This window comes from Plecotus auritus, assembly GCF_963455305.1.
Source record: "Plecotus auritus genome assembly, chromosome: 8".
Lineage (NCBI taxonomy): Eukaryota > Metazoa > Chordata > Mammalia > Chiroptera > Vespertilionidae > Plecotus > Plecotus auritus.
Window position 1 is genome coordinate 73,391,465 of NC_137782.1, and position 15,971 is coordinate 73,407,435.

Below are 15,971 nucleotides of genomic sequence, written 5' to 3' on the forward strand. Positions count from 1 at the left end.
GTCCTCATTTTACCTCTGAGATAACTGAGGTACAGAGAGGATACAGAGCTAATAATATTCTTAAAAGACTTATTGAAGGAATGCTGTGATCCCTTTCAAAGAGCCTTTTTGAGGTTTGCTCATTTTGGCTACTATTTTCTCCTTCCCTCTATCCCTAAATGTCACAAGGTTCTTCCTTCCTACTTGATCACAGGCATGTTTCAGCATCACAGTGGTCCTCAGATGCATTCCTGTATAAAAGAGAGCCTATAATTTGATGTATTAAGGAACAGGAATGTGGAAGCACCTGGCTGTTGAGCACTCTTCTCCTTCCTTCCTACAATGCAGTTCTTAGTAAAGAACAAAGTGTTATTTAAAATTCTGGGTGTGCCATCTTTTTTTTTCCCCCTCAACACAACAAGCCAGAAACAGAAACCAATATTCCTGGTGGTCTTTCTACCTCTCACAAGATATGTCCCTACCTCAGAGGCTTCAGGGAACAGAGACAGCCTGGGGAGTTTATATCTAAAGCATTTATGCTTTTGACGGGTGCTATTAGATCATTATCGATAAATGGGGTGGGGACTGGGGTAAAGGATGGAAGAACTATAAAGAGAAAGAGTCAAGCAAGTCATGTGGAAAGCAAACCAAGGAATCAAAACAGCTGATCTGTCAAATTTTATATTCTTCTGCCCAAGTCCTATGCCCTCATAGTGTTGAAATATTGTCACAGGGGACCACGCATGCCTCAAAGGAGGACCTTGGAGAGGGTGTTTCTGAGTTGGTCTCTTTCTAAACTACTTTCAAATTGACTTTGGAAAGATCGTATGATATTTTACAAATCATATATTTTATTGTTCTTCTTTATGAAGATGTAGTTATTGATTCAACTGTGAATCTTGAACCTCACCTGGGAAATACCAGTTAAATATTTTGGATCTAGAGCTATATTACTTTGGGGCATGGTATACCAGAAAAAAGCTTTCAGAGACTGAATTAGCATAGTGTAAATATCCATCCAGCAGAGCAGGTGATTTTCTCATTACTCATCAAATGAGTTCCTAAGCATTAGTTACTCGGTATGCTGGTTCTTTGTAGAAATAACTCACAGGCAGCTGAATCATTTCTGAGCAACTTTTTCATCACCTTCCTTCTCTGTGGGATTTAGGGCTTTATAGATCCTGAATAACATGAATCTGCTGGTTCCCTATTGCCAATAATGACTATGGGTTTTTTTTATTTTTTTATTTTTATTTTTTAAATATATTTTATTGATATTTTACAGAGAGGAAGGGAGAGGGATAGAGAGCCAGAAACATCGATGAGAGAGAAACATCGATCAGCTGCCTCCTGCACACCTCCCACTGGGGATGTGCCCGCAACCAAGGTACATGCCCTTGACCGGAATCGAACCCAGGACCCTTCAGTCCGCAGGCCTACGCTCTATCCACTGAGCCAAACCGGTTTCGGCGACTATGGGTTTTTTTTAAACAAGCATTGAGAAAACCCTACATGGAAAGTCTCATTATATTTAAAATAGATTTAGGGCTATCTGGTCATCCTTAGTAGACTTACATTTATCCAGTGTTTATGTTTCTCAAATTAGCCTGCTACCTCTCCCAGAACAAGACAAAGAACCTCTCAAGTAGCATCATTTTTAACACAAGCACAGGAGGATGCAAAATGCTGCTGCCACCATGAGATAATCCTGTAGGGCCTGTAGTATTTTCTGTGATGCTTTGAATCAGCCTCTCTCCTCTTATCTGTAATTTTTAAAGATGTCAGTGTGGGGCATCAGCAGTTAAAAACTCAGAATACCAAGCCAGTTCTCCCCAGTGGCTGCAATACAGCTTTTGCCTGCAGGAGGAAAATACATCACTGACGTAGTTACTTTTTTTTAATTCTGGAAAATCCCCCACCTCCTCCATTCCTTCACAAAACTTTCAATCTGAGGGCCATAAACATGTTTTATTTCTCCCCCACTGCAGGCTTATTCCCCCCAAGCTTCCACATGTCAAAAAAGCGACACATTTTAGAAAAAAAAATCCTGACTATAAAGGATGTTGTAGTAACATTGCATTGGCCACTTCTCCCATCCCAGTTTACTTCATAATGAAAGAAAGAACTTTAACTAGGAGTTTTATTAGCCATTACGTGTCTAAGGACCTTGCAGATTTTGTTCTTTATTGTCTAAGAATCTTAAATGTTTAATGAATATTTAAGCAAACAAATTTCAGCAGCATGCCTTGTTTTAGGAATCTAGTTTTAATAAAAATTCAAACATTATTTGTTAATTATTATTGAAAACATTAATATTTCAAATACCCTTTGGGTCAGGGAATCTTTATGAAAAAATGCCTTCTATTTATTTCAATTAAAGGCATCCTTTATTAAATTTTTATAAATCTGCTCGCTTTATCCTCCCCAACCCTTTTACAACTCTGCTTTCCTCCTTTCCTGAGATTTATTCTCATAGTCTCTCTCCCTCTGCTGCCCCACCCTCCTTCCCTCCCACTCTACTCCCTCTCCCTCTTTTACCACCTCTCTGTTATAGTGAGCAATTAAAAGGCTAAGCTTGGTTTTCAAGCCAGCGAGTGTGTGTGTGTGTCTGTGTGTGTGTGTGTGTGTGTGAGAGAGAGAGAGAGAGAGAGAGAGAGAGAGAGAGAGAGAGAGAGAGTTGGGGATGGGGAAGGGAGGGGTGGAGACAAGGATTTTCCATTGCCTAAAAGAGTCCAAGTTTCAACACTGCAAGGCACGACTTCTAATCACATCCTTCCCGGAAAAGTACAAGCAGTTCCTCAGCCGAGGTCCCCCACCTCCCACGCGCTTCCCAGCCCGCCCTCCCTTGGAGAACCCCGCGGCAGCCTCCCAAACACCTGTGACTCATCCGAGAGGCTGCCACCGGGGAACCATTTGCATAACCCCCCTCCCTGGGCGCCTAAGGCGCAACAAAGAAGGGCAGTTAGGATTATTGCTTTATAATTATTATTTTAATCTGTCATATGACCACACAAGTAGACTTCTCCCCCACGCCCTGTTTTGAGCATCTGGGGGTCCCCAAGCCAGTCTCTACTAGTACCCAGGTTTCAGCGAACTATCAGAATTTTGTAGCGTCCCAGCGATCCTTCAACCCGCAGCCCTCTGCATTCCCCCAGAAGTCTGGACGGTTCTATAAGGCGTGTACGCGCCTCTGTAGACTATTCCTAAGAAACCCAACATTAAAACCCAGGTTCTGATTGCAAATTCAACCGAAAACAGCTTCATCTATTTTGCCCTCCGCAAACAACTCTCAACTCTTCATCCTTGAACTCCAGCAAACCCACGCTGTTGGGGTTAACTACCCTTCCCTCCCCCTTCCCCCAACTCATTTGACATCGCCCAGCGAGAATTGCTCTGACGTACTTTAAAATAGCGTGCGCGAGTCTCTCTCCCCTACTGACTACATTAACACCAACTCCAAGCCCTCGGTGCTGCTTTGATAACAAGAAAAAGAAATCACTCATAAAAATAGCAACCTACGTAGCCTGTCCATATTTGGAGCTGGTGATGGTTGACAGGAATGCCCCGTTGGACCCTCTCCTTTAGAAAAAAGAAATTGCAGTTGAAAGGTTCACACCTCCGCCCTCAACCCCCCACCCCCAACCAGCCCTCGCCTTCTTCTCCTCCTCTGCCCCCCGCTTCTATGACTCAACCAAAGATTCAACTCACGACGGGGAATTTTTTATATATAATCGCATATATATCGCATACGTACATACATATATATCATATACACACATTACATACGCATACATAAATAGCACATATACAAAGAATATCAGAAAACCAGTCGCGAGATAAACGTGTTTGTCCTGAGACAGGCTGTTAAAATGGACTTAGAAGAATCGTCCCATTCGGTTGTTTAAAAAAGACTAAAATACAAAGGTTTGCAGTAAAGTGCACAGTGAGCTGAGTCTAGTGCTGGGCACCGTGCGGCTCCCCTCCTCCCACCCCCAGGCTCGGCCCTCCCCCCGCCCTCCCCCTAACACGCTCCCCCGCCCCTCCAGGCGGTGGCTATTAAAAGCTGCTGACGTCAAAAGGGACGGCCATCTTTGATGAGGGCAGAGCTCACGTTGCACTGAAGACGAAACCTCAGGGAGGTCAGGCGCTGTCTTTCCTTCTCTCCCAGCCCGGTGGCTCCTCCACACTTGCAACCTGCTGGGTCCGGGAGAACACCACCCTCGGGAGAAGCCAAGGTAAGGAGCCCAATCCCCAGGTCGCGGATCTGGCTGGATGGCTGCAGACCCACAGGGATCTGAAGCTGGGCAGACCAAGTGAACTTGGGCAAATACAAGTATTTGTGCACCTAGGGTGCGGTATTCCGTGTGTGCGCGTCTGGCTAGACTCCTGCCTGGGGCTTTTTAAAGTGTTTTCTAGGTGAGCTGTTTGGGGAAGAGGTGAATGGAGACACTGCTGATGGAGCGATTCGGAGGAAGCGCAAGGATACGTACTAAATAATAACTTACTCTTTTGAAACAGCAGTGGGGTCCTCTCTTCCATTTTGCGATGCAGTTTTCAGAGATGTTTAGACTGTTGGGTTTTTTTTTTCTTTTTCTGTAGACCAAAATAAACAAACCCTGTTGTTCTGACCCTATTATTATGACTGTTGATGTTAGGGCGCTATTACCCAGGGAAGAATTGGGGAAAAGGCAGGGTGTGGACGCTGAGGAGGCGAAAGGAGAAAGGGGAGTTCCCGCCCCGGGCAAGCTGAGCCGCAGTAGCGGCAGCAGCCTCCATGCCCTACGGACTTGATTTATGCCGCCTGCTCCTTGTCAACTGCGGGCTGGCAGGAGGTGGCGGGTTGTGCTGGGTGGGAGGGTTCTGCGGAGAGCTGGCGGGGGTGGGCTGCCCTGGGGACTACAGACGACCTCACTCAGTACCCCGGACAGCAATACCAAGGGACGACGCTGCGTCCCTCGACCTTTCAGCACCGCGGACAGCGATCCGGCCCCAGTGTTGCAACTGCGGCAGAGATGCCTGGCCAGGCTGGCTAGATGTTCCAGGGCTGCAGGCCAAATTGCCTCTCTCAGACCTGGGTCCTACAGAGACCCCCTAATAAAGTAGACATAGTAGGTAAAAAGAAAGAAAGAAAGAAAGAAAAAATAAATCCTGCCCACAGGTACTCCTTTGCAGGCAATTACCTGCTCTCTCATCCCCTCAGCTCCTGCATAGCCTCAAAAATAAATAAATAAATAAATAAATAAATAAATAAATAAATAAATAAATAAATAAATAGTCCACTTGTGGAAATTTTATGTGTGGCCCTGTTTCCCTTTTTTAGATATAAAATAAACCCATTTTGAAAAAAAATCTTCATTTATCCTCCAGTTAAAAATCAAGGTTTTCGTTTGTTTTTGTTTTAGCACAGAGTAGATCTGTCTATAGATTTTGGTAGGCATAAATGAGGTATACAGGAAGATGCAAATAGAATTTGCTTATAGGAGAGCTGTATCTCCATACATATTTCTATTTGATAAAAATATAGGGGTACTTTAACTAAGCAGAATCGACTTTAAGAATAAATCCTTCATCCTTTTCCTGCTCCTTCATGCTTATATGTAGGCATGAACCCAATCACATAGCCAAAAAATACATCTCTGAGAAATATTGCAAGTCTTAGAGGATATATATTTAACCTCTTTGGCCACGGTTTCAGAGTGCGTGGAAGTATTTCCTATGGACTTTGGTTATCTCAGGTGATAGTTTCTGATTTTGACAACATTAAGACTGGTTTTCCTTGGGAGAATCCAACTGTGTCCTTCACGGTAATGTGAATGGACCATGGTGTTAGACTGAAATTGTACTCTGACCTACAGATCTACTGCAGTTTCTGTTATAGCACTGCGGGATTTTGCTGAGGCCGGTGATAAGTACTTTAACCATTGTCTACTCTGAGACTTGGAGACTCTTAGTGAACACAAATTATCACAGGGATATTTCCAGCTGTTTTATACAGTTAAAGTATGCATATAATGATCAGGAGCAAAATTGGACTATATGAGTAGTTGTTAAATAACAGTAATAGTATATTATGTAAGGACATATACAACGCATTGAAAAAATGCCATTATGATCTCCTGAATAGCTTCAAGGTTTTGGATTGTGTTTGGTTACTTATAACTCCATTCATTTATATACTAGAAATGCTCAAATGCCCTGTCCACATAGAGAAGATACTTTCTCTTGGCTATTTACTTTCTAGTGTTTTATAATTATTTTTATGGGTAACCGTGTGCTTCCATGTAAGTATATATTGATTTGTGATTGTATATGGGTGTGAAATTATTATTCAACAGTATATAACTACATGGAATCATTTTATAACTCTTCAGTATGCAGATGAAATAAACAACTGTGCCTTAGTGATGGGAAGAGGGGAGAGAAGGTGGGTAGGAGTTATCAGAAAGCTTTGACTTTATGCTGCATGTCCAGACAGCTCTCTACGTAGTTGCGTCAAATGAAGAAGCCTAGTGCTGCCAGAATTACGTGCTTGGACATTAGTAATTACTGCTGGGTTTGTTTGCTAGTGGAGGACTGGAGTGTGGGGGCAGGAGGGTGCGGAGGTAGAAGACTGCAATGAAGCTGGCAAAGGGTACAGATCTGGGAGGAAGTGGCGATGTGCACAATTATCGAGCTAGTTCTAGAATAGCTTACTGAGAAATTAAAGGAAAACATAATTGAAGCATGAATTTAACATTTACATTATTGATAAGCTTCAGGAAAAAAATCAAGAGATTTCTTGTTTTAAATTTAAAAAATTCAAAGCAATATGAAGAGAAGAGGCAGGGGCAGATGGACATAGGGATATGCCAGGAAACATTCACACAGACCCTCTAATGGTACCTGCTTTTTTGTTTATTGGCATTTTCTGCACTACCAATTTAGCATTCAGAATACAAAACAATCATCTCCTTAACCTCTCCATAATAAAATCTCCCAAGAATTCACAATTTTATTTTTACTTTGTTAAACTTGCACAACCACACATGCACAAACACAATACAAACTGCCCCTTAATTAGCTTGTCTAAAGACATTGCTAAGCTCTGAGAGTTAAGCCTGGGGTGATGGTTATCAACCAGAGGATTGTTGTTTCTGCCAGTAGAACCTCTTTCTGTAGCAAATGGCCTTCAACAGAACATTTAGATTTTGATGATTAGTAGAAATGAGAGATAATGTGAGAAATAAGTTGAGAGAGGAGATGAAAGATAAAATAGATAAATCTGATTTTCAGATGATGTACTATGAATGAACTATTTTTCCCACATCATGGAACTGCTTTGCAATGCTATAAAGATAAGAAAATTGGTGTTTACAGCCTCTGTGCTAGATACGTTTCTGCAATGTCATCCCTTGTCAGCAGGGACCAACCTGATAGGAAGCTATTGATCATTCAGTGAACACCAGATACATAAATGAACCCCCTGGAGGATATAAAGTCTCATGTTTATATGGACAGCTGACTACTATGATGTGAGAAAGGAGACAGGACTTAAGCTGGCTTTTTGGAAACTAAAGAGAGGAGGGGGGGATCTGCTAAGTAAAAGTTACAGCATAGACAGAGCTAAAGTTAGGCAAGCCCAAGTTATAGTCAGCAAATCCTAAAAATGCCCATCCATTTGGGTGGAATGTGAAGCTTGTGTAGGGGAATATGCTGGGATGGAAAGTTGGAGCCTTCTGTGGAAGGCCTTGAATGCCAAGCTCAGGATTTGGTACTTTATCCTCTAAAGTTGATTTCTGAACAGAAGCTGATGTAACAAAGTAATCAGCTCTTTTTTAAATATTTAGGAGTTGTTACTGACAGAGTGGATTAAATTGGCATTCTTCCAGAAATAGAGGGAGGCAATTGGTATCATAAGGGATAATTAATTTTAAAAAATAATCGGTCCTCATTTAGGCATCTTTTAGGATCACTCTTCAGGATGCAGATACACTTATATGTCCTGCCCAGAAGTTAATTATAAATTTCAATTTTCCATTGCTAACTAAAACAAATTATTCAAGATGAGCACCTACCTACTAGAGAGATTGAAAAGTATGTCAGGAACCTAGTGATAAGGGGTACCCAGAAGGTGCACTTGAATAATTATGCATAACACTCTCTTGTACCTTCTGAATATGCTACACTGACTTGATGGATAAAAAATAAATACCAGTTTCTCTGTGCATGTTTCAGGCATCATGATACATACAAACAGCCCAAAGTGGCTAAATCAGGAAAAAAAATTAGATACTATAGTAAAATTTGGGAAGACAGAGGTGAAATGGGCATTAATACTACAGTATTTCTTTTCCTATCATCCTTGCTGACATTGGCTGATTACCCTTTCTTAAGGGCTAGCTTGAGGTCTGAACCATACCATTTCCCTTTTAATCTTTTACTCTCGCAGTGGAGCTTCAGAATTCCAAATGCTAATGAAACTGCTGAACCAAAATAGTCAATGACTTTGTGTAGAGGAAGAAGTGGCGATTGCAGACATAAATCTTGTTCCTATTTCAATTCTGGCTCTGAAGCGTCAAGGGACTATGCTCATCTGCTCTTTACCAAAATGCTTGCAGAAAAGACCTCCTTAGGATAGATAACCTTGTGATTTTCAAGTGACTCTCTGGGGGAAATCTGGAGGTTGTGACATTTGATGCTTTAGAGGAGGTCACACTGGTGGTGTTATACTGAGTGCAGAGGGCTTTTCAAATCTCAGTTAAGAGGGAGGGAGGAGATGTGGCATAGCAATGAGGAAGCTAGGACATGAGAGTGGACAAAGAGGTGTTTTGTTTTGTTTTAAATTAGTCCTGCAGGAGGAAAGAGATTTAAGAGAAATTTCCAGAAATCCCCAGCTCCACTCTAAACTCTTCAAAATTGCTGTTATTGCTGTAATGATTGTAGCTACTCATTTCTACATATTTTTTTTTTTTGTCAGGGATCTCATAGCACTTTACCCAATATGAAAGACAAGTTTCTGATATGTAAATGAATGATGCCAACTATAGTTGTATGAGTTTATCTATATATAAAAGGCTAAGTGACGGACCATACGTACATCTGACTGGCCGACCAACCTGCCAGTACATATGACGTGCACTGGCAATTTAAAAATAAACGCTGCCTCACACACTTCTATTATAGAGAAAGGGTGAATAGTGATATTAAAATATTTTGTATTTTAATTTTATAATACTAAAATATATATTATTTTGTCATGTAATTTTTTGCAATAATGTAATTACCACACGAATCTTTCTTCTAATTAATTTCCTTTCAATGTGCACAAACCCGTGCACTGGGCCACTAATATATAATATCAGATAACTTTTAGTAAGCCATAAATCTGATTTAGAAGAACAGAGATATCCAAAGCAGAGACTAATCAGAGTAGGCCTTGGGGAAGAAGAGTGAGCCCTAATTCTGAAAGCTTTTATCTGTACTAGCTCACTAAATCTCATAACAAACTTGTAGTCAGGGTACTGTTATTATTTTTATTTTACAAATAGGGAAGCTGAGGCAGAGAAAGGCTAAGCAGCTTGCCTAACATCACAGAGTGGAGCCAGGATTTAAATGCTGCCACTCTGATTCCAGAGACTAAGCTTTTAACTACATACTGTGCTACCTCTTGTATCATTCACGTTTTTCAGATTGGTCAAAGGAGGCACAGAGAATGGACATGACTTTGGCAGCATCTTTTCCCCTCAGTTGGGCAGCAGGGCGTGATGGCAAAGAATGCTGATGAGGAGTCAGGAGATCTGGTTCTAGCACTGAACCAACTGCTTGTAATTTCCTGTTTTGGAATTACACCATCTTTAAATAAAGTCACTCAACCACTGTTGAACTCAGTTTCTTCATCTGTGGAATGACAGAACTGAACTAATGGTTTCTAATATTCCTAGCATTCAGAAGTCAGTGAAATCAGTGCTGAAAACTGATAGGTCTAGGTCCGGTGCCCTGATGGTCTCATCTGGCACTGCCTTAGTACTGCTTTCGGAATTGACCGGACTCCCTCCTCCAACATAATATTAATTACATCCACAGCCTCTCTCTTACTCGAAGTCTCAGTCTCTCTCTCTCTCTCTCTCTCTCTCTCTCACTCTTTCTCTCTCTCTCCCCCTCCCTACCCCCCCCCCCCCCCGCCCCTCAATAATTGCTTTGCCATCATCTCTCTGGAGTCTTCTTTCTGGTGGAGCCTAAGAAGTCCTGTCTTTTCCCCCACAGCCCTGTTCTGAGTCATCACTGCTTTGGGGATCTCCCGTCCTTCTCAATCAGATACATTGCTGTCTGGCACAGACTATTCTCTACAACTTGCCTAAACATTGTATCATTCTTTTTTCAACTAATTAACTCTTTTTTTATTATTTTCTGTACCCCCTTTTGATCATCTCCTATAGCCACTTTAAGTCTGAATTAAAGTAATTTACTAGCTGCTATTTCCTCACTCCTTTTTCTTCCTCTGTCACTTTAAAAAAGAGAAAACAAGCTTTTCTAGAATCTGTTAGCCCTTATGTTCTTAAAAAGTGACATTTCCATATGACCTGAATTACATCATATTAGTAGCCAGTTCAAAAACTAATCAAATCTAGTGGATGGGCGGGGGGGTGGGGGGGGGAGTGGTGGTGGCAAAATAACATTTCAAAACAGCTTGCCCTAACTGGTTTGGCTCAGTGGATAGAGCGTCGGCCTGCAGACTGAAAGGTCCCAGGTTCGATTCCAGTTAAGGACATGTACCATGGCTGCGGGCACATCCCCAGTAGGAGGTGTGCAGGAGGTGGCTGATCGATGTTTCTCTCTCATCGATGTTTCTGACTCTCTGTCTCTCTCCCTTCCTCTCTGTAAAAAATCAATAAAATATATTTTAAAAAAAAAAAACAAAAAAAACAGCTTTAAGCACAAAGGATGAGAAGAGGAGGAAGTTTTAAAGCCTAGGAGTTTTAAAGGTCAGAGGCTAGCAACTGGCAGTATGATATTAATTAGATTCATAGTCCGTCAGCATCTTTTCCAGAGTAAAGTTTGATGTTACCAGAGGAGATCCTAGCTGATTTTCTTCCTGCTGACTCAGAGGTTGGCGTCACTGGTGACTAACTGATAAGACAAATCTATATGCCCAAAAAGGGATGGGAGAAAATCCTGTTTAAAGGACTTTGCTGTAATGTTTCCTTTTTAATGTTAAACAACCATCCAGAGAAACTCAAAGTGAATTCCCATGTCTGCACCAGATTGATGCTGAGTGACAGCTGCACTAGGGTTTATGGATTGTTTTCTTTGGTCTGGAAAAAATACATTTGATCCTCTTAGGTAATAAAAGTTGAATTCTGATCCACTGAAGGGAAAACTACAACTATTCACTTACCTTTACTTCTATGTTTGGGTTTTATTGTTATTGATTTTATTTCTATACGAAGTTGCCTAATTCTCGTATCTTAAATTGAGAGTTTGCACTTTTTGCTGACTCACCTCACCTTGTCCTCCAAGATGGCCCATTTTATACTTGAAGAATAAGGTTATTTTCCTGCTAAAATGGTAGGTTCTATCAAATGACCATCTGGTCTCAGCCTTCCCATCACTTCCTGTATCCAAACTAGTCATAGATTTTGAACTTGGGAGATGATTTTTTATGCCTGTAGGCTTGAATTAGTGCTTCTGTCCTTTACTGATGACAGCATGTAAGAAAAAGAGTCTCTTACGTGCTCCCCTGAGACCAGAGTCACTCTGCTTTCCGAACACATCAATCTCCAACTCTCCCCCTGCAAAATATCCAGTGCCTCTTTGCCTAGGAGATAAAAATAAACCTAGTTGATATGCTACGTCCCATATAGACCCATTTATCCTTAAGAAAAAGCCATCACCAAGTGAACATTGAATTTTGCATTTCTTTTTCCCGGCTCTTCTCTTGAACCAAGTCAAAAACCACTGGTCAGTTATTCTGCACCCTACTTTCTTGGCTTAGAATGAAGATATTATTATAACCATAAGAAAGGAAGTAATTAACTTATTGAATGCCTATGGTATGCCCTACTACACCCTTCGCATGCATTATCTCATTTAATTTTTATGGCAACCTTCAAACAGTTTGGAATTCTTGTCTTTCCGACTACAAAATCCATGTTGTTCCTTACCACTCCATGAGTTTTTCAGTGAGGTGTACACAATCCATTGAGATTTTCTAATAGAAAGCATACTCCTAGCATGTAGAACATGAGACAGCAAAATCCAAAAGACTCGGTCCTCTGGGCTGAAAAGTCAGGTCAGATATGATAGTATGAGTGACCAAGAGAAACTCAGTATCCAGACAAGCTCACTGAGCCCTAGATTGAGAGTCAGATGGGTGAATACTTAGCTCATCTCTGCCACTTCAACAGTATGACCCTAACCTGAACCAAGCCTCAGTTTTCACATCTATAAAAAGAAAGTAGCTGTCATGCATATGTCACATGGTTGTCATGAAACCTAAATGAGCTAATGCTAGTGAAGTATTGTTACCTGCGCCATTCTGGGAGAGAGAAAGGGACTGTTACTACCATGTTTTGTTATCTGCCATTTGCCATGCCAGATTTCCAATGTTCTTCATTACAGGTTACGTGAGGGCTCTATGCTTCATTTTCTGATGTTGACTTTGCTTTAAGAAACAACAAGTCTTGGAATCACATTGTTTTTTTAGCTTGAGCAGCATGCATGATAAAATGGAAAAATGTGTTAATAGTCTCTGATTTTTCTATTTGAGGAAGGGTTTTTAAAATGCCTTTGAATAGTATCTCTGGGAATGGCCTCATAGTTCTCAGGATAACATTTGGAGACCAAAGAGACTTGGTTATGGTTCAGCTAAACACCGGTCCCCTTTTGCTCAATGCCTTGGGTTTTTAAGGCCCTCCAGGAGTTAAGAGAGATGATATGCAAAATTTCCTGCTATTCCTTAGCTTAAGAAAAATAAATTTGCAGTAAGCTATTTAGTGAAGCATTATTAAAGCTACATCTGTTAGCTTCATTTTGTATTCAGCTTTGTGTTCAGGTTTGTGGGGGAGGGTTGTGTTCCTTTTTAAATATTGTGTATGCACATGCGTGTTCTTGTATCTGCATACAATATGCAGACAGAGAGGTGCAAACACAGACTTTCTCACAGTCAGCCTCCTACATGCATCATGTCATTCAGAGCCTTTAGTTTTATTTATAAACCAATAAATACAAAACCTGCATCGGCTAGCTATATGAACTGAAAACTGTATGCTCCTAAACCACATTTACAGAATGATTCCCCTTCATAGTCAGAAAAGAATTCTGAAGCAACCCTGTTTGCAGCAATGACCTAAAATTCTGCTTTGGGGAAATTTCATGCAAAGCCAGGCCTACAAGACAAGAGAGAACTTTTGAGCATCTACCATGTGGTAGTTATTATATTACTGTCTATTGTGGCTAGTGTTATATTTAATTTCTACAACAACCTCCTAAGTGGTGACTGTTATTTTCCACACTTGACTAGAGAGGATACTACTTGGTCAAGGTTCTACCAAAGATTCCAAGGAGATAATCGCCACCGCTACTCCCTCCTTGAACCTACTGATACGTAGACGGGTAAGTGATTAAAAAAAAAAAAAATCAGGCTTTTTGTCAAAGCCTGATTGGGGGGAAAAAAGGTTAAGACCAGCAGCCAGAATCAGCATACAGTTCCTACTCCTAATCCTACTTCATATCTAGACATTGGGATTCACCAGAGGAGAAAGGGCTACAGAGATATATGTAGTAAGACAGGAGAGCTAAAACACCTTATGTCCTGCTTCCCTCCTCCACCATCCTTCCCAAGGTGCAGAACCTGTCTCCGGAGGTGTGTGGCTTGGAGGAGCAGTAAATGTTAGCTTGCTGTGGGCAGGCAGATCCTAGAGAAAAAGCCAAGTGGAGGGCTGAGCTATACTTGCTTGCTGCCTATTTCCCATCTCACAGAGCACTTAAGTTCAGGGTGGGAAGGGCAAATAAAGGAAGGGGTAGAGGGAATGGTGGAAGCTATCTTCCCAATACTGGTCTTCCCAAAGAGTGGGGGTTCCCATCCTAAGGGACAAGGTAGAAATTGATGAATCTTTGAGAGGAAGAAAATGGTTCCTTATCTTTCACATAGCTAATAAGAGAGAGAACTTGAGTTTGAATTTAAGGTCCCAAGTGCAATGCTACTGACCCTCCACAAGCAGTGATGCATTATTCTAGTACACATTCTCAAACTGGGGCCTTTGGACCAGCAGCATCAGCATCACCCAAGAGTTTGTCAGAAAGACATTTCTCAGGTCCCACTCCACACCTATTGAAACTCTACGGGTGGGGCCAGGTTGTTCTGTGTTTTCATCACCTCCAGGGGATTTTGGTGTCTGCTCAAGTTCAAGAACCAGTGTCCTAGAGATTTTAGCAGTTCCTTCAAGTGTTCACATTGATCTTAAACTGGGTCTGATGAGGATGTATGGTTTTCCACTGTTTTCTACCTTGCAAAAGCTGTGAGTAGGTGCTTGGAGAGAGAAAAGCTGTCCTGGGCCACTGCATAGAGTTCCCATTCACCTTTCTAGACTTAGTACTAAAGATGCTATTGTTTATCAGATTGAATTTGAAGGATGAGGAAAGTGAGATTCCACTGAGTAAGGATGGGGTCTTGGGAGGGGAACAGAGGACTCCTTTGTTATGCCTTTTCCCCTTGCAACAATAAATATGGCTCCCAGAATTCCCCACCCCAAAAACCTACCAAAATTTAAAAACTCACCAGAGGATACAATAGTCCCTTCTTTCTGTCTAAAGTCCCAGCTTACAGCCTCTGAAGGATACTCACTGTGCAAAGGATAAAGCAGCTCCCATTGCTTCTCCTCTGGGCCCCTCAATAAACTGCCTCAGTGACAAGAAAGTGGCCTGGCCCTTTTCCATTCATCCCTGCATTTTCTTGTTTCTGCCCTGGATCAGAGCTCCAACTGACCTTGGGAAAAGGATCCTCATGGCTCACATCACCCTCCTTTTCTGCCCTCCTCTCATGTAGAACCATAGATTTGGGTTGCTCGAACAGACCTTATTAATGGAATTTTTTAAAAAATGACAAATAGCCCTAGCTGGTTGGCTCAGTGGATAGAGTGTTGGCCAGTGGACTGAAGGTCCCAGGTTTGATTCTGGTCAAGGGCGCACACAAGCTCTATCCCCAGCCCTAGCTGAGGCTTGTGTGGGAGGCAACCAATCGATGTGTCTCTCCCCCTCCCTTCCACTTTCTCTATAACTAACTAACTAACTAAATAAATAAATAAATAAATGACAGATAACTGGACACAGAGATAAATTACTTGCTAAACTTGCAAGGTGAGCATTGCAGCCAGGGCTGCTGACTCACAGTTCAGTGCTCTTCTTACCACCCTGTGCTGCCTTGCCACTTCTGCCTCCATCTCTTCCAGATGTTCTGTCCAGCACAGTGCCACACTCCAGTCAGGAAACCTTGCAGGCTGTTGTTATCCTCAGAGACCTTTGGCCTCAAATAGTGACATACCATCTATAAAAGTGGGGTATGAACATTCCTATAATTCTGCACTGCCAGGCAGAGCTTCCTGAAAAAGGTAGCTATGTTGCTTATATCTAGTTGAATTTTGTACATGACAGAAATCAAAATATAAGTTGTTCAGGCAAAACTGGACATCGATTGGCTCAAAAAAATCTGAATAAATATTGAATAGTCAAACCATTGGAAGGACAAAGAGGTAGCTAGAATTCAGAAATAACTCAAACCCAATGTTTAAATATTGCCGATGCTTTCTCTCTGCACCTGTCCCTTTTTCTTTCATGACACAGACTTCACTTCTCTAGCTAAAAAGCCAGTTACCCCCTCCACACACCAGAAACATGAACACCCAATTTGTACTTCCAACACATCCACTATGGAAAAAGGACTGCCATTTGTTGTCTATGCTCAAAATCTCAGAGAAGGGCTCTATTTGGTCCAGCTGGGCTTGCTGCCCAGCTTACAC

General features: G+C 41.7%; 1 protein-coding gene across 5 annotated transcripts in view; it reads left to right on the top strand.

Moving 5' to 3' along the window:
- The first annotated feature begins 3,909 nt into the window (after positions 1–3,909).
- The window catches only part of SNAP25 (synaptosome associated protein 25), an 82,483-nt gene continuing 70,421 nt past the window's right edge, over positions 3,910–15,971 (top strand). Inside the window, exons 1-2 of one of the 5 annotated variants that reach the window (XM_080686224.1) lie at positions 3,910–4,214; positions 13,478–13,569. The gene's annotated coding sequence lies outside the window, so the exon portion shown is untranslated. The remainder of the gene's footprint in view (positions 4,215–13,477; positions 13,570–15,971) is intronic. The other 4 variants (XM_080686226.1, XM_080686223.1, XM_080686225.1 and 1 more) reach the window with 4 other exon arrangements.